This window comes from Electrophorus electricus, chromosome 21 (genome assembly GCF_041902795.1).
Source record: "Electrophorus electricus isolate QZ-2024a chromosome 21, ASM4190279v1, whole genome shotgun sequence".
NCBI lineage: Eukaryota > Metazoa > Chordata > Actinopteri > Gymnotiformes > Gymnotidae > Electrophorus > Electrophorus electricus.
Window position 1 is genome coordinate 15,040,568 of NC_137517.1, and position 27,274 is coordinate 15,067,841.

A 27,274-nucleotide genomic window follows, 5' to 3' on the forward strand; every position below is an offset into this window, starting at 1 on the left:
GATTAACTAAAGTTACAAACAGTATCTGCAAAACTGTGAATGTAGTTGAAGTAAATGAACTGAAGTCACAGATGATAATCTGTAAAATTGTGAATGTAATTAAAGCAAATGAATTATAGTCAGAGACGGTATCTGTAAAACAGAATGTAGTTAAACAAAGGAGGTGAATTAAAGAAAAGAGGTCACGTCTTCTTATGGGAGGCCGTTTAGGCCAAAATCAGTGAAACACTTGTGCACCACACGCAAAACATGACTTCTAGGTGCACGGAAAATTGTTTTACACACACGCAACCACAAACATAGTTAAACTCTATGTTTATGCATCAGTGAATGAATATACATTTGCGTGTATATGCAAGTGTAAGTTATCATACTGCTTAGGCTATTCATGTGAAAATGTTTCATATGTATGCGCAAGTGTTTCATATGGATGCGCAAATAGTGTGCGCGTGTGCAAGTGTTTTACTGATTTTGCCCTAAACAGCCTCTCATACACAAAGGCTTGCACACAACACACAAACACACACACACAAATGCTTTTATACAACACACAAACACTCACACAATGACCTCTTACGCTACACAGACATACATCAAGGCTTTTACACACACATAAAGGCATTTACACACACACACACACACACACACACAAACAGAATCCAGAAGACATAAACAAATGATCATATCCTGCACTTAGTCAGCACACTGATCAATCTTGGAGTGTATTAGTCTTTCAGGCTGCTTTAGCTGAGATGAAGATTCATATAAAACCCTCTTAATTAACCAGAATAAGTCCTGTAAAAGAGTTCTGTGTGTTTTGTGTTTGTATCACCTCTCCTCTCCTCCTTTCTCCTCTCCTCTTCCTATCGTTCCTCTCCTCTCGTCTCCTCTCGTCTCCTCTCCTCCCCTCTCGCTCCTCTATAGAGTTATGTAGAATCATCTACAGTAATACAGAGTCATATAGAGTAACAGTCATATTGAGTCACAAAGAGACATATAGTCATATACAGTGCTGTGAAAAAGTGTTCGCCTTTTCCTGAGATCTTTTTTTTTTTGCATGTTTGTGCAAAACACTTAAATGTTTCAGATCATCAAACAAATTTAAATATTAGACAAAGACAACATAAGTAAACACAAAATGCAGTTTTTAAATGAAGGTTTTTATTATTAAGGGGAAAAAAATCCAAACCTACATGGCCCTGTGTGAAAAAGTGATTGCCCCTAAACCTAATAACTGGTTGGGCCACCCTTAGCAGCAACAACTGCAATCAAGCATTTGTGATAACTGGCCATGAGTCTTTTACAGCGCTGTGGAGGAATATTGGCCCACTCATCTTTGCAGAATTGTTGTAATTTGGCCACATTGGAGGGATTTCGAGCATGACCTGCCTTCTTAAGGTCATGCCACCTCATCTCAATCGGATTCAGGCCAGGACTTTGACTAGGCCACTCCAAAGTCTTCATTTTGTTTTTCTTAAGCCATTCAGAGGTGGACTTGCTGGCATGTTTTGGATCATTGTCCTGCTGCAGAACCCAAGTGCACTTCAGCTTGAGGTCACGAACAGATGGCCAGACATTCCCCTTCAGGATTTTTTGGTAGACAACAGAATTCATGGTTCCATTTACCACAGCAAGTCTTCCAGGTCCTGAAGCAGCAAAACAGCCCCAGACCATCACACTACCACCACCATATTTTACTGTTGGTATGATGTTCCTTTTCTGAATTGTTACTTTTACACCAGATCTAATGGGACATACACCTTCCAAAAAGTTCAACTTTTGTCTCATCAGTCCACAGAGTATTTTCCCAAAAGTCTTGGGGATCATCAAGATGTCTTCTGGCAAAACTGAGACAAGCCTTTATGTTCTTTTTGCTTTTTGTGGTTTTCGTCTTGGAACTCTTCCATGCAGGCCATTTTTGCCCAGTCTCTTTCTTAAGATGGAGTCATGAACACTGACCTTAACTGAGACAAATGAGGCCTGCAGTTCTTTGGATGTTGTTGTGGGGTCTTTTCTGAGCTCTTGGATGAGTCGTCGCTGCGCTCTTGGGGTAATTTTGGTCAGCCAGCCACTCCCAGGAGGGTTCACCACTGTTCCATGTTTTTGCCATTTGTGGATAATGGCTCTCACTGTGGTTCACTGGAGTCCCAAAGCTTTAGAAATGGCTTTATAACCTTTTCCAGACTGCTAGATCTCAATTACTTTGTATCTCATTTGTTCCTGAATTTCTTTAGATCACAGCATGACGTCTAGCTTTTAAGGATCTTTTGGTCTACTTCACTTTGTCAGGCAGGTTCTATTTAAGTGATTTCTTGACTGAGAACAGGTGTGGCAGTAATCAGGCCTGGGTGTGGCTAGAGAAATTGAACTCAGCTTTCCAAAGATGTGATAAACAACTTTTTCACATAGGGCCATGTAGGTTTGGATTTGTTTTCCTTTAATAACAAAAACCTTCGTTTAAAAACTTCATTTTGTGTTTACTTGTGTTATCTTTGTCTAATATTTACATTTGTTTGATGATCTGAAATATTTAAGTGTGACAAACATGCAAAAAAAAAAAAGATTTCAGGAAGAGGGCTGTAACAGTTGTGGCCTGAGTGCCGAAGGGTGAGGGCAGGACGCACAGACTCCAGCGACGTGGACGAACATTTATTGTTACATGAAGACAGCGGCATTCACATATAACACAAGAAATTAACATGAACACAAAACCGTTAACCTGGAACAAAAACAATAAACATGAATACATGTAACAACGACGAGTGGAACAAGCATAAAACGACAATGCTAACGTTTAACATCAACACGCTACATCACCAATGACCAACACACTGCACGCATTGATATGGGTTTAAATAGACAGACAAGACAAGGTGCAGGTGTGTGCAGGCGTGGCCACAAACGAAGATCCTCCCACTGCATGTGGCAGGGCAAACCACGTGATTCCTGGGAGGCGAGTGTTCCGTGACAGGGTCAAACACTTTTTCACACCACTGTAGTTATACAGAGTCATATAGAGCAATATAGTCATATAGTCATACAGTCATACAGAATTATATAGAGTCATGTAGTTATATACATTCATATAGTCATATAAAGTCATAAAATATTATTGTACCGCCTTTCTGTATGCAATTCTTGTTGAATGTCTAATATTCTGAATTTATATGGATAAAGTAATGTAAATAACACATGATAAAGGAGTCCATCAGTACTTTCTTCAAAGTCCATCAGTACTTTCTCACTTAAGTTTAATGTGTTAAAGCAAGCACAACTAGGGTTGGCCACCTTATTGGCAAGTCTTACAAAGGTACTATATATTTTTATATACTTTGTTTTAAACTTTTTATTAATGGCTATTCAATTGATTACATTAATACATTAATTGCTGTTAATTAATTACTAATGAATTAATTTCTATTTTTTGAGCCTGTTCATGGTCCCTCCTGCACTACTCACTCATTCATTACTTAATGTTCTTCCATTTCACCTATGCATATTAGTCATAGTGATGTAACAATGGCCTCCATTTACCATATACATACTGGTCATAGTGATGTAATAATGGCCTCCATTTAGCCTATGCATAGTGGTCATAGTGGTGTAATAACGGCCTCCATTTAGCCTATGCATACTGATCATAGTGATGTAATAATGGCTTTCATTTAGCCTCCACATGCTAGTCATAGTGATGTAACAATGGCCTCAACCAACTTGCTCGCTAAAAAAGGCACAATTTTGCCCATCTGGCAGCACCTTGGATTTTGGCCAAACGAACTAGGACAGCCAAGAGACATGTCTGAAGAGGCGTGCAGGATTTATGCTGATGTAATCCTCACTAGAGATGGACAGATGATGAACCATGACAACGTATGTGAGTACACCATCCTGAGGAATATGCTACATTGCCATCACACCCAATGGAAGCAGTGTACAGTATAACGATTAGGAATGATTTGTGTAGGACAGGTTTGGCAGAGAATGGGAGAGTTCGCTCTAGAGGTACATTTTAATCCTGTTTTGCAATACCAGATAAAGACACCCCTGATTTATTCAGGCAGGTGTAAGATAGGTAGATTTAAAATATTTTTAAATGCCTGAATTAAAACATGCCTTCACTGTGAGGTAGTGTGATTAAATAAGCTGTTTTTCCTTTAAAACAGAGACTACGAGATATATACTGCAATTAGAATAAACCCATCCTTCATTTATGCACTCTCTGGATGACATTCAACATGCCATAAAATACATATGAGTTCTATGGTTATGGCATCTCAATGGAAAATACCAACGAGCAAAATAACGTGACCTCATGACAATGTTACATTACATAGCACTATGTAATATTGACATGATAACATGACATAGTGACAGTATACCATGACATCATAATGACAATGTGAAAATACCATAATTTTATTTCAACATGACATTATGACATTGCAACACGACAATATAATGTGACATGACACCACTGCACAACATCATGATGATGTAACCTGGGTAAACAGCACTGCCAACAGCAAAGACAAACAGTTTGCTTCTAATTGCTGTCTTAAAAATGACCCCAGAAATGAATCAGCACCACTGTGTGCCTAAATGACCCCGGAACTGATCCTGCACCTCTGTGCTCGCTTCTGAACAATTGTAGTTTACTAATGGCAGTGCTACTGTTCAGGACACACTACTATCCAAGATCACTTATAAGGACCGTGAAACCTGGACCTTGGAGTGATGGGAAAACATTGTCTCTCTCCCTTTTTCCCATCTGTGTTTGCATCTGGATAACAGCAGTATCCACAGTAGGCCCTCAACCCACAAAGTCAATCCGTGATGGTTCAGGACAGATCTCACATCAGTCACTGGGTCTGGTGATAACCCCGCATGATCTCATAACAGGCGGGAAGTAGGAAGCCATTTTACAGCACCAGGTGCACCCTGCTGGTACGTTCCTGATTCTCCCATATTACCCGATAACCATGCACACTAGCCCCCATACACACTAGCATACACACAAAAACACACACACACCACATCTGTCATCAGATGCATTTTTACATCACAAGAAATCAGAAACGTGTTCGTGGGCGATAAAGAGCAACAGAAGAGCATGATGATGTGATGGACCGTCTACGGCCATTTTCCCAAATTTACGTGTACTTACATTTGGAGGAAGTTAAAGGATGTTAAAGGATGCCTTTTAAACATGATGGTAGATTTACAACAGTTTGAGCGCCCATCTTGAGGGAGTCATTCCGTGTGATGGTCGTATAACAGCCAAAGAATATGAGGCTGTTTTTATGGGCCAGGTGACCTAAGGGCTATAACACTGCTACTTTATGATGCTGCCATATTCCAAATCCTCCACCATAATTTGCCCATTCACACTGATAAACATGTTTAAGAGTAGTTTGGTTTCATGGATGCCATGGTGAAGTTACACTCTTCCAATGGCCTCCTCAGTCGTCAGATCTAAACATCTCTGAACCGTTTCAGAAAGGACCAGATTGCAACGTGCTAGACATGTCAGCATTCTTCACCACACCTGAAAGAGCTTAGGGTTAGGGTTCAGCACACCTGAAAGAGCTTAGGGTTAGGGTTCACCACACCTGAAAGAGCTTAGGGTTAGGGTTCAGCACACCTGAAAGAGCTTAGGGTTAGGGTTCAGCACACCTGAAAGAGCTTAGGGTTAGGGTTCAGCACACCTGAAAGAGCTTAGGGTTAGGGTTCAGCACACCTGAAAGAGCTTAGGGTTAGGGTTCAGCACACCTGAAAGAGCTTAGGGTTAGGGTTCAGCACACCTGAAAGAGCTTAGGGTTAGGGTTCACCACACCTGAAAGAGCTGGACGCTTCACTTCACTATAATTAATAAGATAATATCTATGATATTATTGGTTTGGGCCTACAAATATACTCTCAGTTTAGATGTACTCTCTGACCCTGACATGACATTTAAGCACAGGAAAGTCAAAAGGAAAGAAACATCTAATGAACAATGAAGACGTGAGGAAGATGTGACTGAAATGCCAACCCGTATACTTGGACAGTTTCAAAATCATCACAGTGTTCTATTCTTTTTAATATTTTTGCCATTTTTTTTTTGTTCAAACACAAACATCTCTGACACGACTCTGATGCAATACCTTCGAGATGCCTCTCATAGGACACTTTGTGAAGACAATGGAGAAATAACCTGGCTATTTTGGCATGGTAGTGCCTTTAGCTTTTGTGACTGTTGTGTGTTTGGATGGGAACACGTTCCCAGACTCTTCCATCTATGTTCTATTTCCTCCTCACACTCAAAAGATCTGCTGATGGGTCCACAATCCCATTAATCACTCCTGTAGCCTCACAACATTTATATTAGTTTCAGTGTAGCTATTCTGTACTAAATAACTCATGAGCCTGGAGTTTAAGAGGTTAATGTCGTTTTCTTCTGCGCTTCAGTCCTATAATGAAAAAAAAACAAAACAGAAAAATGGAGCCAAACTCCACAAATGTAGCCTCTTAAGACAGTAATCTTCCACTTTAGCAACTCCATCAGAGGAACGGGAGTCCGGCTTTGGATTCTGAGGGCAAAAGCATAAATCTGTCACAGATTTAACAAAGAGCTTTCTTTCCAAAATTTCAAGTGCAAACCAGTCAAAACCACATGTAGCTCTAACAGCACGTGTGTAACGGGTGCAAAAATGGCAGAACTAACCAAACAGATGAGAACTTGATCCTGTTCGCAGTTCATCACTCCATCCAATTTCACGAGGAGACGGGAGGGTTTGTAACCACTGCTGTGGGTTCTCGCTGGTTGTTCGTGAATCTTGTTTTAATTGAGGCTCCAAGAAAAAGTAGTCCAGGAGTCCAGGACGAGTGTGTCTTTCAATTTTCCTGTTTGCATATCCCACCAGACATGGAGAAGAAGACCTGCTTGGGCTGAAAAGATCTGGCTTGCATTTATAAGGAAATCTCGGAATCCTCGAAAGGTCGCCGTACGCAGCAATAATGAGTTTCTGTTGTGCGTTTTTTTGCAAAGCCAGGTCTGCTGAATATTTTGAAATTCCAAATCGAATAAGGCCTATTAAACAGGGATCCCACTGCTGCCGATATCAATCATTCAGAACTGTCATAAATGATTCCGACAACAGTTCAATCATGAGGGATTCCATTTCATCCCATCTTCTCCTTCAAACTTCGTTATACTTTTATATTATTTGGACTCTCCTTCACTAAGAATGTCACATCAGGGTGAGGGGGTATAAATTAACTTTTATTTTTATATTGCAGTATGTATTAATTGAAAGTTTCATTCTAAATCTGAAGTATATATTAACTGAGAGTATATTTCTAAATAGAGATAGCTCAATTTAGATTGTCTCTCCACGTTCTGCTGGCACCTGCTCACAGTTCTAGAGCTTCCCGCTGACCTCAGGCTAATGACAGGGCCTCCATCATCAGAGATTACTATCACGCCGACATGGACGGGCTGAATCACGGCACGAATGAAGATGGAAGAGAAGAAGAGACTAATCCTGAGAAGCACGCAGTGAGAACACGGCCAGCGTAAAAACTCAGACCTTGAACCGTCTTCACATTCAGCAGTCTGAAGTCAGGCCGAAACAGGGGCCTCATTTGAATATGGAGACAAATAGAGCACCACGGGAGAGTGTTTCATTAGTCAAACTGAAGTGGATGAATCCTGCAAGATATAATAGTGCCACTTATGAGCTATGATGGCAAACGCCTTTACAGTTACTGTTACTTCAGATAAAAAAAATCAGGAAACTGGGATTGCAGTGCAGAAAAATCACTGAAAACCAAGACACTGTCAGTACTGATAAATCCTGCTTCCTGTCCTGATCAATCCTACTTCCTGTCCTGATAACAAAACTTGCTGTGCTGTGGTGTTGTGGGGTTTTCACGGTAGGCATTAGGCCAATTGAAAAAGGACAGGACATCTGAACACCTTCAAAACCTTCAATGTCTGAACACCAATGCCAGTCAATACCGCCGGACGTCTGAACACCACTGTAGGTCAATACCACCGGACGTCTGAACACCACTGTAGGTCAGTACCACCAGACATCTGAACACCTTCAAAACCTGCAACGTGTAATCACCACTGTAGGTCAGTACCACCAGACATCTGAACACCTTCAAAACCTGCAACGTGTAATCACCACTGTAGGTCAATACCACCAGACATCTGAACACCACTGTAGGTCAATACCATCAGACATCTGAACACCACTGTAGGTGAGAGCCACAGGATGTCTGAACACCACTGCCAACTTAACGCAGCACCCTCCACAGTCAGTAGGACTGAACACTGTGGAACATCTGTCTAAGAAATGCACCAACACCAGTGCTGGGGACAGACGCCCTTTGACCTGCCCAGTGAACCCCCGCGGCCGTCCTGGAGACACCGCTACACCTGGACAGTGAACCCAGGTGTTGAACATTAAGGGCATGTAAGGAGCACTTGGTGATAATGCCAGCCACCTGTGGTTGGAGGAAAAGCACATGCCAACATCCACAGGCAACATTCAGAATGTGCGCTACTCCACGGTGCTTGAAATGTCTCTGTTTCAAAGAACCTGAGGAATGTTTAAAGGCCACTACTGTAAACTAAGGGCTCACAACCAGAGACAGGGAGAAACAGACAGACAGCAACACAAAAAGAGAGCTCGAGTGTGTGTGAGAGAGAGAGAGAGAGAGAGAGAGAGAGAGAGAGAGAGAGAGAGAGAGAGAGTCTGACTTAGAGCTTATATTTAAAGAGTACAGAATTGGGTCACCCGGCAGTTTCATTTTAATTCAAGTCCAGCTCAATATCTTGGCTTCAAAATAAATAAAGTGTCAAGGTCTCCCCGCTGTAGAGAGAAAGGGGAAAATATTCAGCTTCCCCTCCCTCTGTCTCTGGAACAAGCCCACGAGTGTCAGTATTTTCTGCAACACAAGGACTTGTAGCTCCTTTTCTCCTAAATGAACAGCTGAGCTGTAAATACTGTAGAAATGTCTCGTTGCCCTGTGTAGCAGCCTACACGTGGCATTTGTTGAACAAGAGTGGTTCAAATAAAACGCTAGACGTGTGAGAATTGTCTCAGTGTGAAACGTCCTGTGATGAATGAGTTTTTATTCTGTTATTTCTTTTATGCGTTAAGGATGGGTGATAAGAGCAAGAATTTTACATATGCAGCATCAGGCGGCAGAACAGGTTCCTCAGTGGCAGATGTCACTCTCTCTCCTGTTTTGACTCATTCGCTCTTCTCTTTTTACTCATTCGCTCTTCTCTTTTTGACTCTTCGTTCTATGTGCTCGGTCCAACCCATGCTTGACTATTTTTTTTCTTCTGACAGCTGTGCAGGACATGAAATCAAAGTCAAAGCAGCAAAGTGCCATCTCTTCTACTGCCCAAGTTTCTTTAGAAAAATGATATTTTCCTTTAAGCCAAATACAACTGCTGCAAAGTTACTCCAATTTTAAAAATGTCAGAAGATAATTAGGCTTGAATTCATATTTTAATACAAATTAACAGTTAATGGACACATCATCTGTTTTGCTATTCCTGACCAGACCTGGTGGTCTTAAACTGAAGGTGTTTTATCTCTCATGTGTGACAACACCGCATGAGCGCGTGAGACGCCCGTCAACCATCCATTTCTCACTCTCTCTCTTTGTCTTGCTGACTCACTTTCTCCATTTCCCTTTCTCATTCTTTCACCTGAGGTTGCTGGTCATGTTTGTAGCTCGGCTCATGTGTCCTTAGACAGTAACCAGGGAGCCAGCTTTTCCGCCATGACCGTGACCAGAGCAGAACAGTCCCACAAAGCCCCGTGCGTAAATGCAGAGGGCTCCATCAAAGAGTCTCAGCAGGGTTGGTGGGTTTTATTTATACATCAGCGACTGAATTCACCCCTTTTGAAAACTTTAACATCCAGGGCCTGTGTTGACCTGGCAAAGATAATAATAATAATAATTACAAGAAGTGCAGCACATCACCTCCTGGAGGTTTAATACGTTCAAATACCATCATGGAGCACAAAGCAGGAGAAGCTAAAATGTCAGAGCCCTGCAGGTGCTGGTATTGCAGATCTTAGGCTTGTTCCCATGACTAAACAGCGCGTCCTTGACTGGGATGAAAAGATGTGACATAAAAAGAATTCAGGCGACCCCCACGGGATCACATTCCTATAAAACACCAGCAAACGATTTCACCACATCAAAACAGTCAAAACACATTTCTAGATTGAAAACATTTTATTCTGGGATGAAATAGGTTCCATGACTATGACTATCATGTATAATAATAATTCTGATTAGTCAAAGAGGAGGAAAGAAGGGAGGGCTGTACATGCACCAACACTAATGCAATAACACTACAGGCATGGGCAGTGTTACAGTCAACACAGACTGTGTTACAGTCAACATGGGCTGTGTTACAGTCAACACAGACTGTGTTACAGTCAACATGGGCTGTGTTACAGTCAACATGGGCAGTGTTAAAGTCAACACAGACTGTGTTACAGTCAACACAGACTGTGTTACAGTCAACATGGGCTGTGTTACAGTCAACACAGACCGTGTTACAGTCAACATGGGCTGTGTTACAGTCAACATAGGCTGTGTTACAGTCAACACAGACTGTGTTACAGTCAACACAAACTGTGTTACAGTCAACATGGGCTGTGTTACAGTCAACACAGACTGTGTTACAGTCAACACGGGCTGTGTTACAGTCAACACAGACTGTGTTACAGTCAACATGGGCTGTGTTACAGTCAACATGGGCTGTGTTACAGTCAACACAGACTGTGTTACAGTCAACATGGGCTGTATTACAGTCAACACAGACTGTTACAGTCAACATGGACTGTTACAGTCAACACTGACTGTGTTACAGTCAACACAAACTGTGTTACAGTCAACATGGGCTGTGTTACAGTCAACACAGACTGTGTTACAGTCAACATGGGCTGTGTTACAGTCAACACAGACTGTGTTACAGTCAACATGGGCTGTGTTACAGTCAACATGGGCTGTGTTACAGTCAACACAGACTGTGTTACAGTCAACATGGGCTGTGTTACAGTCAACACAGACTGTGTTAGAGTCAACACAGACTGTGTTACAGTCAAAATGGGCTGTGTTACAGTCAACACAAACTGTTACAGTCAACATGGACTGTGTTACAGTCAACACTGACTGTGTTACAGTCAACACAAACTGTGTTACAGTCAACATGGGCTGTGTTACAGTCAACACAGACTGTGTTACAGTCAACATGGGCTGTGTTACAGTCAACATGGGCTGTGTTACAGTTAACACAGACTGTGTTACAGTCAACATGGGCTGTGTTACAGTCAACACAGACTGTGTTACAGTCAACATGGGCTGTGTTACAGTCAACATGGGCTGTGTTACAGTCAACACAGACTGTGTTACAGTCAACATGGGCTGTGTTACAGTCAACACAGACTGTGTTAGAGTCAACACAGACTGTGTTACAGTCAAAATGGGCTGTGTTACAGTCAACACAGACTGTTACAGTCAACATGGACTGTGTTACAGTCAACACTGACTGTGTTACAGTCAACACAAACTGTGTTACAGTCAACATGGGCTGTGTTACAGTCAACACAGACTGTGTTACAGTCAACATGGGCTGTGTTACAGTCAACATGGGCTGTGTTACAGTTAACACAGACTGTGTTACAGTCAACATGGGCTGTGTTACAGTCAACACAGACTGTGTTACAGTCAACACAAACTGTTACAGTCAACATGGGCTGTGTTACAGTCAACATGGGCTGTGTTACAGTCAACACAGACTGTGTTACAGTCAACATGGGCTGTGTTACAGTCAACACAGACTATGTTACAGTCAACATGGGCTGTGTTACAGTCACCTTTGGCTGTGTTATAGTCAAAATGGGCTGGGTTGCAGTCAACACAAACTGTGTTACAGTCAACATTGGCTGTGTAATAGTCAACACAAACTGTGTTACAGTCAACATGGGCTGTGTTCCAGTCAACACAGACTGTGTTAGAGTCAACATAGACTGTGTTACAGTCAAAATGGGCTGTGTTACAGTCAACACAAACTGTTAGTCAACATTAGCTGTGTTATAGTCAACACAAACTGTGTTACAGTCAACATGGGCTGTGTTCCAGTCAACACAAACTGTGTTAGAGTCAACACAGACTGTGTTACAGTCAAAATGGGCTGTGTTACAGTCAACATTAGCTGTGTTATAGTCAACACAAACTGTGTTACAGTCTACACAAACTGTGTTACAGTCTACACAAACTGTGTTACAGTCACCTTTGGCTGTGTTACAGTCAAAATGGGCTGTGTTACAGTCAACACAAACTGTGTTACAGTCAACATTGGCTGTTATAGTCAACACAAATTGTGTTACAGTCAACACAAACTGTGTTACAGTCAACATGGGCTGTGTTACAGTCAACACAAATTGTTACAGTGAACATGGGCTGTGTTACAGTCCACACAAACTGTGTTACAGTCAACATGGGCTGTGTTACAGTCAACATGGACTGTGTTACAGTCAACACAAACTGTGCTACAGTCAACATGGGCTGTGTTCCAGTCAACACAGACTGTGTTACAGTCAACACAACTGTGTTACATTCAACATGGACTGTGTTACAGTCAACATGGGCTGTGTTACAGTCAACACAGACTGTGTTACAGTCAACATGGACTGTGTTACAGTCAACATGGGCTGTGTTACAGTCAACACAGACTGTGTTACAGTCAACATGGGCTGTGTTATAGTCAACACAGATTGTGTGACAGTCAACATGGGCTGTGTTACAGTCAACACAAACCGTGTTACAGTCAACATTGGCTGTGTTACAGTCAACACAGACTGTGTTACAGTCAACATGGGCTGTGTTACAGTCAACACAGACTATGTTACAGTCAACATGGGCTGTGTTACAGTCACCTTTGGCTGTGTTATAGTCAAAATGGGCTGGGTTGCAGTCAACACAAACTGTGTTACAGTCAACATTGGCTGTGTTATAGTCAACACAAACTGTGTTACAGTCAACATGGGCTGTATTACAGTCAACTTTGGCTGTATTACAGTCAAAATGGGCTGTGTTACAGTCAACACAAACTGTGTTACAGTCAACATGGGCTGTGTTCCAGTCAACACAGACTGTGTTACAGTCAAAATGGGCTGTGTTACAGTCAACACAAACTGTTAGTCAACATTAGCTGTGTTATAGTCAACACAAACTGTGTTACAGTCAACATGGGCTGTGTTCCAGTCAACACAAACTGTGTTAGAGTCAACACAGACTGTGTTACAGTCAAAATGGGCTGTGTTACAGTCAACATTAGCTGTGTTATAGTCAACACAAACTGTGTTACAGTCTACACAAACTGTGTTACAGTCTACACAAACTGTGTTACAGTCACCTTTGGCTGTGTTACAGTCAAAATGGGCTGTGTTACAGTCAACACAAACTGTGTTACAGTCAACATTGGCTGTTATAGTCAACACAAATTGTGTTACAGTCAACACAAACTGTGTTACAGTCAACATGGGCTGTGTTACAGTCAACACAAATTGTTACAGTGAACATGGGCTGTGTTACAGTCCACACAAACTGTGTTACAGTCAACATGGGCTGTGTTACAGTCAACATGGACTGTGTTACAGTCAACACAAACTGTGCTACAGTCAACATGGGCTGTGTTCCAGTCAACACAGACTGTGTTACAGTCAACACAACTGTGTTACATTCAACATGGACTGTGTTACAGTCAACACGGACTGTGTTTCAGTCAACATGGGCTGTGTTACAGTCAACACAAACTGTGTTACAGTCAACATGGACTGTGCTACAGTCAACATGAGCTGTGTTACAGTCAACACAGACTGTGTTACAGTCAACATGGGCTGTGTTATAGTCAACACAGATTGTGTTACAGTCAACATGGGCTGTGTTAGTCAACTTTGGCTGTTACAGTCAAAATGGATGTGTTACAGTCAACACAAACTGTGTTACAGTCAACATGGGCTGTGTTACAGTCAACACAAACCGTGTTACAGTCAACATTGGCTGTGTTATAGTCAACGCAAACTGTCTTACAGTCAACACAAACTGTGCTACACTCAACATGGGCTGTGTTTCAGTCAACACAAACTGTGTTAGTCAACATGGGCTGTGTTACAGTCAACATGGGCTGTGGTACAGTCAACATGGGCTGTGTTTCTCTGTACATCTGGAGTTGTGAAGAACCTGGCTGAAAAACACAATACTGATACGCTTTTGTCAGGCAAGGTGGCGCCATGGACTCCACACCTGCCTCCCCCAGGTGAGCGAGATGAGGTGGCGCTGGGATCCTGCAGCAGGAATCAAATATCTACAACAGAGTCAAACTTACCCTGAACTCATATCCGAATACACGGGCATGACATTTTACAGCTAGGGTTACCTGTTATGATGCACATGTTTCTGAAGAAAAAGGAAGCCACTACTTATAATTTTTAAATAGTTTTATCTTGGTGAAAGATTAAATATTTTTAGTGCAAATCAAAGCATGTTTCATAGGCATTTTGGTGCATCTTTTCCAAGGTTACCAGGAATGGATCTGTTCGCCTGGGATTTGCAGTAAAACATCCATATGCACCTGCATGAAGTTTGGCATTAACTGCACTTGGCAAACAAAAAAACAAACAAACAAACAAAAACCAAGAAAGCAATCCACATGTGTATGATTTGCCTTTCCAAAATGTTTTCAGACACACACGGCAGCTTTAGGATTTATATAATTCCACATGTGTCTCACGTGATATATATACATCTCACATGTTATATGTGTCTCAGGGTCTCAGACATATAAAATCATGAATTTACAAAAAAACCATACATATGCAGAGATGTGGAGTACAGTATTTAAAGACCGTCTATGTGTGTGTGTGTGTGTGTGTGTATGTGTGTTTGTGTGTGTGTGTGTGCGAGAGAGAGAGAGAGAAACATAGAGACACCATGCCTTGAAGACAAGGCAAATGTACTTTACGTACTTTTATCTAGAGCGACTTACAAAACTGCTTTGTCATCTACTCATTGAACATGTCTTATCTAATTCAAAGATACTGTTGAACTAGAACACTGCTAGACACAGGAATCAATGCTGATACGCACAAGAGATTCAAAACAAGCAAGAACTATATCAAATAAAGATAAGTGCACAAAAATAAGTGCAAGATCAAGTGATACCAAACAACAAGTGCTAGAGCGTTCAGTTAATCAACAGCAGTACACATTTCTGTAGGTGCAGGATTAGCGGTCAATGAAATAGGTGTCTTCAGTCTGTGTTTGAAGACTCCAAAGGACTCAGCTGTTTGGACAGCCAGAGGAAGTTCGTTCCACCGTCTGGGAGCCAGGACAGAAAACAGTCTCCATGCTTGTCTTCCATGAGACTGGAAGGATGACTTTTCAAGCCGAGCCGTACTCGAGGTACGGATCGGGCTCTGACCGATGTCATCATGTAGGGAGGGGCCGGACTATTTTTAGCTTCATAGGCCAACATTGGGGTTTTAAATCTGCTGCAGGCAGCTACTGGAAACCAGTGAAGGGAGCGCAGCAGCGGAGTGACCTATGAACTCCATACAATTGAAGACCAGCAGTGCTGCTGCGCTCTGGATCTGTTGTGGATTCCTCACGGCCTGTAGAGGAAAACCAGCAAATAGGGATTTGCAGTAGTCAAGCCTTGAGACGACAAGAGACTGAACAAGCGCCTGAGCAGCTTCCTGTGAGAGAAAGGGCCGAATCCTTCGCAAGCTGCCACGGAGAAACCTGTGCGCGAATGTCAGGTTGGATTTCTGAAGCTTTCAGCATGTCAGCTGCTGTAACACATTTAGCATAAAGACAACAGCCCGGGCAGTTCCTCTCTTTTTCATTCTCCACTGCAGCACTGGTCAGCCCCGTCAACCCTCAGCCACGCGAGGCCCACAGAACGACAGGAAGCAGGGGACACAGGGAGAAAAGCCCCCTGAAACACGCGGCCCGGACCGCTAAAAAAGCCCCGCTCTTCATCTCCCGGAACCCATCCATTTATAATTCAACACTTCATTTACAACGTCTGCCTTACATCTGGGGAAGTGAGATGATTTAAAATGAAATCAAATTAATGAACGTGAAGTTTTCAGAGATTGAGTTGGCACTCCGACGCTGGGTAGTGTCATGCTCATGGCGTTTATGCACCTGCACGCTTTTGAATCTCCAACCAGACCTTAAAAGAAACTAACTGAAATAAAGAGCAACATTGGTTTTCCAATAACTACACCAAAAATAACAATGTGAGTTTCTATTTCTGCAGTATATCACTTTATAACTGAGATCTTGCAACCAATGTCTTCATGTTCTTTGCTCCAACAATCGAAGTCCCTTTCCCTGGGGCCCTGCAGAAACAGCTAATAACCCAGAGCCCAGGGCTAGCGTGCCTACCGCTGACATCTGTTACCTGCAACCTGCCTCTGTCTGGTAATGGCTCAGAATGGTTTTGCCTGCATTTCATTAGTTAGGGAAATGTCTCTGGAGAGAGAGAGAGAGAGTGAAAGACAAGGAGAGAGAGAGATAGAGAGAGAGAGAGAAGGAAGGAGAGAATGGAGCAGTGTGAGGAGAGAGAGACAGAGAGAGAGAAGGAGAGACACAGAGCGAGGGGGGGGGCTCAGAAAAGATAACATTCCTCAATTTCCCCTGACAAAAACCGGAGGACAGCCCCCTAATGGGAATAATTGTCTTTCTTCTGGAGCAGAAACAGTGTATCTCAGGCTCCTGTCGCGTGAACAAATCAGAATGCAAGAACAAAAGAAGCGTGAAGGTTGAAGGAGCGCCACGGCTAGCGCTAGCCACCAGGGACAAAACACAACACTGATTAACTGACAAAAAAAAAAATCTAGTTTACCACCAATTGGAATCAGAAATTAGAGGCAAACCAATGACCCATGAACACACTGCAAAGGAGGAAGAGACCACCAAGGTCTTTCTGGAAATTACAAAAGAGTTTTCAGCTTTTCAACCCCTCATTACATGGGGGGAAAAAAGACTTCAGTGGTCACACCCTCTTATAACACACTTCATGGACAAAGTTTTGATCTGATTTAAGTCTCTGCAGGGATTTTGTGTTAGTTCTTCAGTATTTTTGATCTCAGATGGCAGTAAAGCATTTTTTATGTGCCCTGAATTCAGAGAACTCCAAATGCAAAATGGAAACAAATGCAGCATACACCGGTACAACATCCACCTGTACAGCCACCTGTACATCCACCTGTACAACATCCACCTGTACATCTTCCTGTTCAACACCCACCTATACAGCATCCATGTCTACATTCACAAGTACAGCACTGACCTGTACAAGAACATCCACCTGTTCGTGTATCTCACTGATCTGTCACAGCCAGGTCATCTCTTACAGCTCTCCGATAATGAGCTCCTGAGTTGAGTCAGGTGTGTCAGGTGAGAGATTTGCGGCCCTCAGGAGCTGGTTGAAGACACTGGTTTAGCAGTATGGCCCTGTTTTGGTTCAGACTCTATCTGAATAACCATTAGAAGTTCATAAAGGTCAGTCCTTTGTACATAAAATGGTAAAGTTCGGTATTCCACAAGGCTCAGGCTCACCTCCACCCATCACTCTGATACAAATGGGCCTCTTTTAGCATTCTGTATCTCCCTCTAGACCTCCCCTACCCCAGCTCCCTACAGACCTCCCCTGCCCCAGCTCTACAGACCTCCCCTACCCCAGCTCCCTACAGACCTCCCCTGCCCCAGCTCTACAGACCTCCCCTACCCCAGCTCCCTACAGACCTCCCCTACCCCAGCTCTCTACAGACCTCCCCTACCCCAGCTCTCTACAGACCTCCCCTGCCCCAGCTCCCTACAGACCTCCCCTACCCCAGCATTCTACAGACCTCCCCTACCCCAGTGCCCTACAGACCTCCCCTACCCCAGTGCCCTACAAACCTCCCCTGCCCCAGCTCCTTACAGACCTCCCCTACCCCAGTGCCCTACAGACTTCCCCTGCCCCAGCACTCTACAGACCTCCCCTACCCCAGCGCCCTACAGACCTCCCCTACCCCAGCTCTCTACAGACCTCCCCTACCTCAGCTCCTTACAGACCTCCCCTACCCCAGCGCCCTACAGACCTCCCCTACCCCAGCTCCCTACAGACCTCCCCTGCCCCAGCTCCCTACAAACCTCCCCTACCCCAGTGTCCTACAGACCTCCCCTACCCCAGCTCTCTACAGACCTCCCCTACCTCAGCTCCTTACAGACCTCCCCTACCCCAGCGCCCTACAGACCTCCCCTACCCCAGCATTCTACAGACCTCCCCTACCCCAGCACTCTACATACCTCCCCTACCCCAGCTGCCTACAGACCTCCCCTGCCCCAGCACTCTACAGACTTCCCCTGCCCCAGCTCCCTACAGACCTCCCCTACCCCAGCTGCCTACAGACCTCCCCTACCCAACTCCCTCCAAATCTGGCAAATAAGGAAGACACACAAACACACATATACACTGATACATCTAACAGCCTCAGGGCTTCATCTCCTGCAATGATCCTTCTGCAAAACCGAGTGAATCCGTTGAGGAGGGACTGGCACACACAGGCAGCGGCCCGCGTGACTGCTGCAGCTCGTGAGGGCCTCCGCGGGTGGAGGGCCACGTAGGAGGAGTTGCACGAGGCCGAAACTCGGGCATCTCCACCTCTCCCGGCCAAGCTGGCTGATTTATTATGAAAAATGGAGACAATCAGGGGTTGAATAGGTCAGCCGTTCTGTACCCTAACATCGCATCAACAGCAAATAAGACTCAATAGCCATCTGACATAAGCAGGTGCTGAAGTTGACGAAAAGTGTGGAGAACTGATCAAATCAGGTCTTCTGCTTATTCAACTTTATTAGACTACTATAGGACAGGAGAACAGGCTCTTTGTAAGACTACTATTGGACATGAGAACAGGCAGTCTGTAAGACTACTATTAGACAGGAGAACAGGCACTTTGATAGACTACTATAGGATGGGAGACCAAACCACACCTTGAGAATATGACAGTCACAGAGTCAATACTATTATATCCAGTTTTACTATTACACTGTTACATACTTTATTACAAGTGCATCATGAAATGCTCTGTGTAAATCAGTTTATTTTATATGGTGTATAAATGTCAAAGCTAATTTATGAATGTGAATCGTAGCTAAGGCAAGACGCTGTCTGATGTAAGATGCAACCTCTGTATTAGCCACAAGTTCCACACATTACATGCAAATAATCAGAGAAAGGAACTGGCTGAACCTTCACTGTACAGTCCCAGCTCACAACCTTTAAACACGCCTGAATAACCACTAACCTTCCTGCTCTCACTGAACACTAACAACCCTGCTCTCACTCAACACACCGAACACTAACCACCATACTCTCACTGAACACACCGAACACTAACCACCCGGATCTCACTGAACACTAACCACCCTGCTCTCACTGAACACAATGAACACTAACCACCCTCCTCTCACTGAACACTAACCACCCTGCTCTCACTGAACACACAGAACACTAACCACCCTGCTCTCACTGAACACTAACCACCCTGCTCTCACTGAACACACAGAACACCAACCACCCTGCTCTCAATGAACACAATGAACACTAACCACCCTCCTCTCACTGAACACTAACCACCCTGCTCTCACTGAACACACCGAACACTAACCACCCTGCTCTCACTCAACACACCGAACACTAACCACCCTGCTCTCACTGAACACTAACCACCCTGCTCTCACTGAACACTAACCACCCTGCTCTCACTCAACACACCGAACACTAACCACCATACTCTCACTAAACACACCGAATACTAACCACCCTGCTCTCACTCAACACACCGAACACTAACCACCCTGCTCTCACTGAATGCTAACTACCCTGCTCTCACTGAACACTAACCACCCTGCTCTCACTCAACACACTGAACACTAACCACCCTGCTCTCACTGAACACACTGAACACTAACCAACCTGCTCTCACTCAACACACCGAACACTAACCACCCTTCTCTCACTCAACACACCGAACACTAACCACCCTGCTCTCACTGAACACTGCCTTTTATACTGCTCATTATTATGTTATGTTTCTCATTATTAGGAGCTTATAGTCAGTGATTATTATTATTATTATTATTATTATTATTATTATTATTATTATTATTATTATTGTTGTTGTTGTTTAATACCTTTCTCTAGAACTTTATACATTTTTAAAGTTTTAGCTGAGTGACACTCACATTTAATCATAAAGAAGACAGACATTGATCTAACTGAGTTAACGTCACTGATATGCAATTCACTGCATCTTCCAAAGCTGCAGTCATCAAACTGATGACTCACGTGAAGGCATCTGAGCACGGAATGAAAATGGCTGTCTCGCCCATCTGAAATTAGCAACCAGCTGACCTTTAGAAAATAGCCGCAGCTGGATGTACAGTCTCCCTGCTTCTTTGGGTTTTTGACCCTCCTTGAGAGAGCAGACCCCTGACAAGGTGAGACGCATTTGTATGGTTTTATCAGTTATGGCTTCTCTCTGCTTGGCCTCCTGCGGGTAATGAGGTGCAGGACTGGAGCGGATGCCCACTGAATCTTCATGCCAACATGGCTGACTGCTCTCCTCATCATCTCCTCCCCGAACATGTCCTGGGGCGTGCTTAGAGCTGATTTATAGAAGGCGTCCATGTTAGGGGCAGATGCCTCCAAAACCACAGCTAAACGCAGACCTACCGAGCAGATCAGGCGCTACTGTAGCCCACTTTGTAGCGTCCCGTTTCCCTGGTGTCCAACACGTCCGTGGGAGGCCGCTGAAGCAAATTCCTTGTGTTGGGTTGTTGTCAGAAGACTAGCGAACTTCATAACCAAACCTGAGCTCGCTAACGTCAGGAATCTCATCTGTTATAAACGGTGGGTTTTTATCTTAGTGTTCAGTTTGAGATTCAGTGGGTTTTCTTAGAATGAATTGTCATTCTTAATCTCCACCATAATGTTTTCTCTTCGAGGGGAATCTCACGTGGCCACGTGGGTACCATGGTTGGATTGACCCGTGTTTGCCTGGGTGGGGGCCGGGAAATGAACAGGACGGATTTACAGAGGCACCACGTAAGGTTCGCTCCCTCCTGCACCACGTGAGGTTCGCTCCCTTCTGCACCACTTGAGGTTCGCCCGCTCCTGCACCACGTGAGGTTCGCTCGGTCCTGCAGCACGTGAGGTTCGCTCCCTCATGCACCACGTGAGGTTCGCCCGCTCCTGCACCACGTGAGGTTCGCTCCCTCATGCACCACGTGAGATTCGCTCCCTCGTGCACCACGTGTCCACACGACCAGGCTGCTGTTTCCTTCCTTCTTTTCTCTGGCTGTCACCCTAGATGTGTACTCAGTGCAGACAGACTATCAGAGCCCCAGCCGCCAGACAGGGTCTCCACGTGCCTGGCGCTGAAGGCGTTCCTCTCAGACTCGGACACCTGAATGGGCAGCCCCGTTGGGCCATGGGCCCTCCCTCATATTAGCCTCCATCTCCCTTCCTGGGATTTTGTGCTTCAGCTCTGTCCTTCATTCATTCTGTCCATCAGCATCACAGTGGGAAGGTCTTCCCATCAGGCAGGGTTAACATTACACCCCCCCATCACTCTCTCTCTCTCTCTCTCTCTCTCTCTCTCTCTCTCTCTCTCTCTCTCTCCTTTCCTCTCTTGTCTTGGCCCTTGAGTTAATGTATTCTTCCCCTTCAGTGGCCTCCAGCCAGTGTGTGTGTGTGTGTGTGTGTGTGTGTGTGTGTGTGTGTGCGTGAGGCTGTCACTTGTGACTTGTATGAGAAGCAGAAGGAGCAGACTAATGTTTCAGATAGCACTCAGCAAGCTTCTGTCTGTCCCTTCATAGCCCACAGGCTCCCAAGAACACACAAACTACTTCTGGGTTCCACAGATGAATACATTCTAACAAAACCCCACTTTCCTAGTGGATTTGGGCTGGTTTATTTTGAAGCAGTCTATGATACCTATCTTCACTTGGTCTTCGGGATATCGGCTGTCTGCAACAGAGACCTCATCTTATCTCCAAACTTCAGCAAATCATGTCAGGAACCAGGACGGGACACAAAATATGGAGCGGAGCGTCTGGAGGGGACTATATCTGCACAAGGCCACACGACGAGAGTTCCTTCCTGCCCAAGTGCATGAACACTCACATCCTGGCGATGGTGTGCGCGCATGTGAGAGGGTATCGCATGGGAACCTTCACCACCAGGACATCTGTCCACCCCGCCCCCCCCCCACCCTCGGGTTCGCTCATGCTATCACTCTCTCGTCATATGCTTTATACACTTCCTCTTCTTGTCCTCTCACACACACACACACACACACACACACACACACACACACACACACACACACACACACAGAGTTCATTTAACCCTGTGGAGTCAGCTGAGGGTTTGCCTTTAGGAGATGATGGAACTCTTCCATGGCATGGCAACCATGATGAATGAGTTGTCCTTGGGTGAAGTGCTGACTCGTTCCAGCATGGCAGCTCCTCCTTGCAATGCTTGGGTAAATGGGTTTTCCAGTAAAGCCCAGCGAGTGTACTGACTAACCCTCCAGTGCAGTAAGTGTAATGACTAACCCTCCAGTGCAGCGAGTGTACTGACTAACCCTCCAGTGCAGCGAGTGTACTGACTAACCCTCCAGTGCAGCGAGTGTACTGACTAACCCTCCAGTGCAGCGAGTGTACTGACTAACCCTCCAGTGCAGCGAGTGTACTGGCTAAGCCAGTGTGGTAATGCCAGGGCACCAGAGCTTCTTTCCACCACTGCCACTCACCCGCCATGAGACTGCAGGGAGGAGGTGTGTGCATGGAAGTATGTTGGAGTGAGTGTGTGTGTGTGTGTGTGTGTGTGTGTGCAGGAGTGTATTGGCGTGTGTGTACCTGTGCCCTTCATTTTGAACTGCACTTATTATGCCCATTTGAAATTCCGCAGCGGTGAGAGATTGAGCGGCGGGGATTACTCTTGTGTCGGAGATATCGCTCTCTCCCGAGCACAGTCAGCTCTCCGTCGGACTTAATGAGAGACGCCGGCTTTGTTGTTGTGAAATTCTCTATTCAAGGGAAGGTGCTTCTGCAAAGGTACTCTAACTGCTTTCTCCAAGCGAAAAGGGAAAAAGGAATGACATCTAATACCTGAGGGCACTTTCTTATCTCCAACCTGTCAAAAACAGACACGCCGATCATTCAGCCAGGCTTTAGACCCCAGGAAGCCTCAGCCAATAAGAAACAGCCCCTCAGTATTTCCCATTGTAACCATGCAACCTTTTATCAAAGAGGTTTTTTTCCACCTGAGTGCACCGAAGCTTTTCCCTCCCATGCCTGCTGCTTCTCCCCTCTGCGTTCCTGGGTTTTTTTTTTCTTTAAGGAAGCATGAGACACTCCTGACGTTGCTTAAATGGAACAGACAGGGTCTCGGGGCGCCTACCGAGGAGAGCGGCCTTCCCGAGCGTCGCGGAGCCGAGACGGACGCACGCAGCTTGGCACTTTGCGCTCAGAGCTCGGGGCTGACCGGCTCACGTCCGGAGATACCCACGGATGCGATGAGATACCCGCAGTGTAAAAAAAAAATCATCACACATGGTTGATCTTAAGTGTGTTCTGTCAAGAGAAGTAATTTTAGGGGTTCGTGCAACAAAAGGAATTTTATGTGTTCTGTAACATTTATCAGTACATGTTTAGCTGTAGCTCCTTTTGGGCTGTTTGTATTATTTCGTACGAGAACGGTTTAGCCGTTGATGTCTGCAGACAGACTCAGGAGCCCCAGAGTCATGACAAAGGCATCTGGTGAATGCTTAAAGAGCTCGCAAAGCTGGTATTATTACAAACCAGTGTGCTTCCTCCTTTACCCTCTCTCTCTCTCTCTCTCTCTCTCTCTCTCTCTCTCTCTCTCTCTCTCTCTCTCTCTCTCTCTCTCTCTCTCTCTGATTTCCTCTCTCTGTCTCTGGTGTAATTTTATCAACCTAAACAATCCTTGAGATGTCGTCTCATTGACGGATGGCCCGGTCTTTTTTAGGGATCAGAGTGTGCGAGTATTCCTGGCATGTGGGACTGGGATGTGGACAGGTTCGGTGGGTACTAACCACACCAATTATTTCAGCGCACTCGAATTGTTGAAAAAAAAAAGTTGAGCGTTAATGCAACAGGAGCTTATCTGTATCTTCCAGGCCTTGTTCGAGTTCTGAAGGAATTTAATAGTTCATCAATGTCTAAGAATGCGGTTAGGTCTCCAGCAGACTCTGGCAAAGTGGAGGGCTATTTGGATTTTACAGCATTTTAATTTTGCTCTAACAAAACATGACGATTGTCAGATTTCAACATCTCAAGAAAAATCACACCTGCTTAGAAATAAAGCTGCTATCCTCCTGTACCTGTGCGGCGTAATATTAGTATGGATGGATCAGTCACGTTGGTCTAGCCATTCGGCTCTCTGTCTGTGCAGATCAGTAGCTGTAGATTCAGTCAGTCTTGAGATAAACTGAGATAAACACTAAGCACCTGAAGGCCAGTGACATTTAACCTCACCCTCCATTGGACCATTAAACCTTACCCTCCAATGACCTTACCGTCAATTGGACCATTCTTAACTGCGTTTTCACTTTCGAGTGGGTTGTACCATTTGTCCCCTGGCTGGGGGTGGTCGGGGGCGTCTCCGCCCAGAGGTCTTCCCTGTTGGTCTGGGCAAGCAGTAACCTGTCTACAGAAATAACGCACTGTACGTTTGTTAAGGTTATGGTTTTTGTAGTTGCTAGCTGGTTTACAGCAAAAATATTTATTTCCCAGATAACGTCGAGAGGCCCGTAATTTTCCTTTGGTTGGGCGTCTTGCTAGTTGAACAATTCCGCTTTAAGGCCACAGTTCATACGCTGATCCCAGACCTCTGACTTCTCCATGTTTGATATCTGGTTCAAAGGTCATCTTCACATTTCAAGGCTCTGGCTTGTGATTGATCCATGCTAGCACGGGAGAGGGTGACGTCTCCGCCCAATGTCCTGTCGGTCTCGCGTGTCTGCTTGTAAACACCTTTCTGGAATGTCCCCAGGTAAGTGGCATAAACAACAGTTGGAGAGCATTAACCTTGACTCCTGCAACCCTCCATTTTATCACCCATCTGCTACTTCAGTGGACATCAGACCGACAGCGAGACGATCTCTCCTCTCCTCCCTCCTCTCTTCTCTCTCTCTCCTCCGCCCTCTCCCCCTCTCCTCAACCCCTCTCTCTCTCTCTCCCGAGCGGGGATGGAGGGAGTATTATGCTATGAGGAGGGATTAGGTGCACGGGGCTCTCTGTGCTCCCTGTCCCTCCAGAGGGAGGAAAGACTTCAACAGATGGGCTTCTCTAGCTGCTCCACTCCCATAGCACAATGGATGGCCTCGCTGTTCTCATGGTAACACTATCTGCCTCGTCACTCACCGGCACACATACGTGCCACACGAGCAGCTTCTGAAATGATCTCTCCAACCCATTCATGCTCTCTCTTTTTCTCTCTCTCGCGCTTGCTTTTCCCTTTCTTTCTGTATCATCTCTTAATCGCTGAGGTAATATCTCTTAACAAAAATTCTTTTCAGATTAAACCAAGTTTTTTCACAGAACCGGGCCAGTTAGAGAAAAGCCCGCTTCTAAACCCGATAGGGTTTTCAACAGAGGATCACAGCAGGCCGAGTAATTTAGCCTGAAACCTTAATCTGCTGGCACGTATGGTACATGTGGGTCCAGAGTGTCTCAGCTGACATCTGCTGTCCTGATGTCCCAGTGTTTCCTGTGTGAGAGCCAGTTATGCAGGGTTTCAACCCAACACAGGGTTTCATCCTAGCACAGGGTTTCGGTCCAGCGCATGGTTTCGGTCCAGCGCAGGGTTTCTGCCTTACACAGTGGTCACTGTGATCTCAACTAACACACACACACCCTGAGGGGATCTGGATTCAGATCATCTGGAGATCCTCTCATGCAAGTAGACCGTTTTTCAGCACACAAATGAAGCCTAATCTCGGATTAAGGTTTTGTGTTGTCTAATTTCCCTTTGGAGATTAATAAAGTGCTATTTTATCTTATCTCTAAATTACACTGCGAGTGACATTCCTGAGGGAGAGTCATTCTGCGTCTCAGGGGTCTGCCGTGAGCGACTGTTTCACAAACTCCAGAACTCAGGAGGTCCTGGACTCACATTCATTCTATTGTTGGTCCAGATTTGCAGGTCACACACAGGCAGGCAGTTCACACAGGCAGCTGGGTGTGGGGCGCTTTGTTGAGGAGGGGCCTCACTGGTGGGCGGGGCCCGGTGGGAATCTATAGACTCACTAGACATCTGCCTCCCTTTCACACAGTACAGCAGGGCATTCTACTGGTCGGATTTAAACCACAACACGCTCGCAGTACAGCAGGGCGGTGCTACTGGCCGGATTTAAACCGCAAGACACACTGTACAGAACGCAGGTGATGTCCACGTGTGAATGGGTGACTCAAGTCTCAAATTAGTCTCAAAACCGATTTAACCTGTTAAATACATGTTAGCCCCTCTCCCTCTGCACCTTAACACAGATCTCAGACCTGCTCCCGCTGACCATGTATCAATGCTGAAGAATCTGAGTAGAAGCAAACTAACCTTAGATCTGGGACAAAGATCAACTTCACCGCTACAAGCAAACCCACCAGGGGGCGGCCGTCCTGAAGATCTCTTTTTGCACCTGGTGGATTCTGTTTCCTGGTGAACAGGAAACGAGCCGTCTACTTAATGCACACGATAGTAATCAAAGGCATGATGAATATCTGGAAGGAAGAATTTAGTGTTGTGGTTTAAAAATGTTATATCTCTGTTAAGAAACATTCACAGCTTGAGAGAGGAGAAGTTTTATTTTACACGGCTGTGAGCCAATTAAGCACAAATAAGCATATGTCAACAACACACACACACACACACACACACACTTCTATTACTTTTATCACTTTTCCCTCTCATAAAGTCCTACACACACACATACACACACACAATCACACACACACCCACACACACTTCTATAATACCTTCCCCTCTCATAACAACCCCCCCCCCCCCCACACACACACACACCACATGCACGTCTGTCACTCACACCCAATGCAAATCAGCTCTTCCCAGTCTGGCCAGGCGGTTCCTCCTGGTGAAGGTGAACTCTCC

The 27,274-nt window shown here is 44.9% G+C and overlaps 1 long non-coding RNA gene across 1 annotated transcript; it reads right to left on the reverse strand.

Moving 5' to 3' along the window:
- Positions 1-649: 649 nt before the first annotated feature.
- LOC145653031 (uncharacterized) lies at positions 650-27,274 on the reverse strand. The gene is made up of 3 exons (XR_014119274.1): positions 27,210-27,274; positions 26,723-26,886; positions 650-940 (listed from the first exon to the last, which is right to left on the reverse strand). It is a non-coding gene; the product is annotated as an uncharacterized LOC145653031 (long non-coding RNA).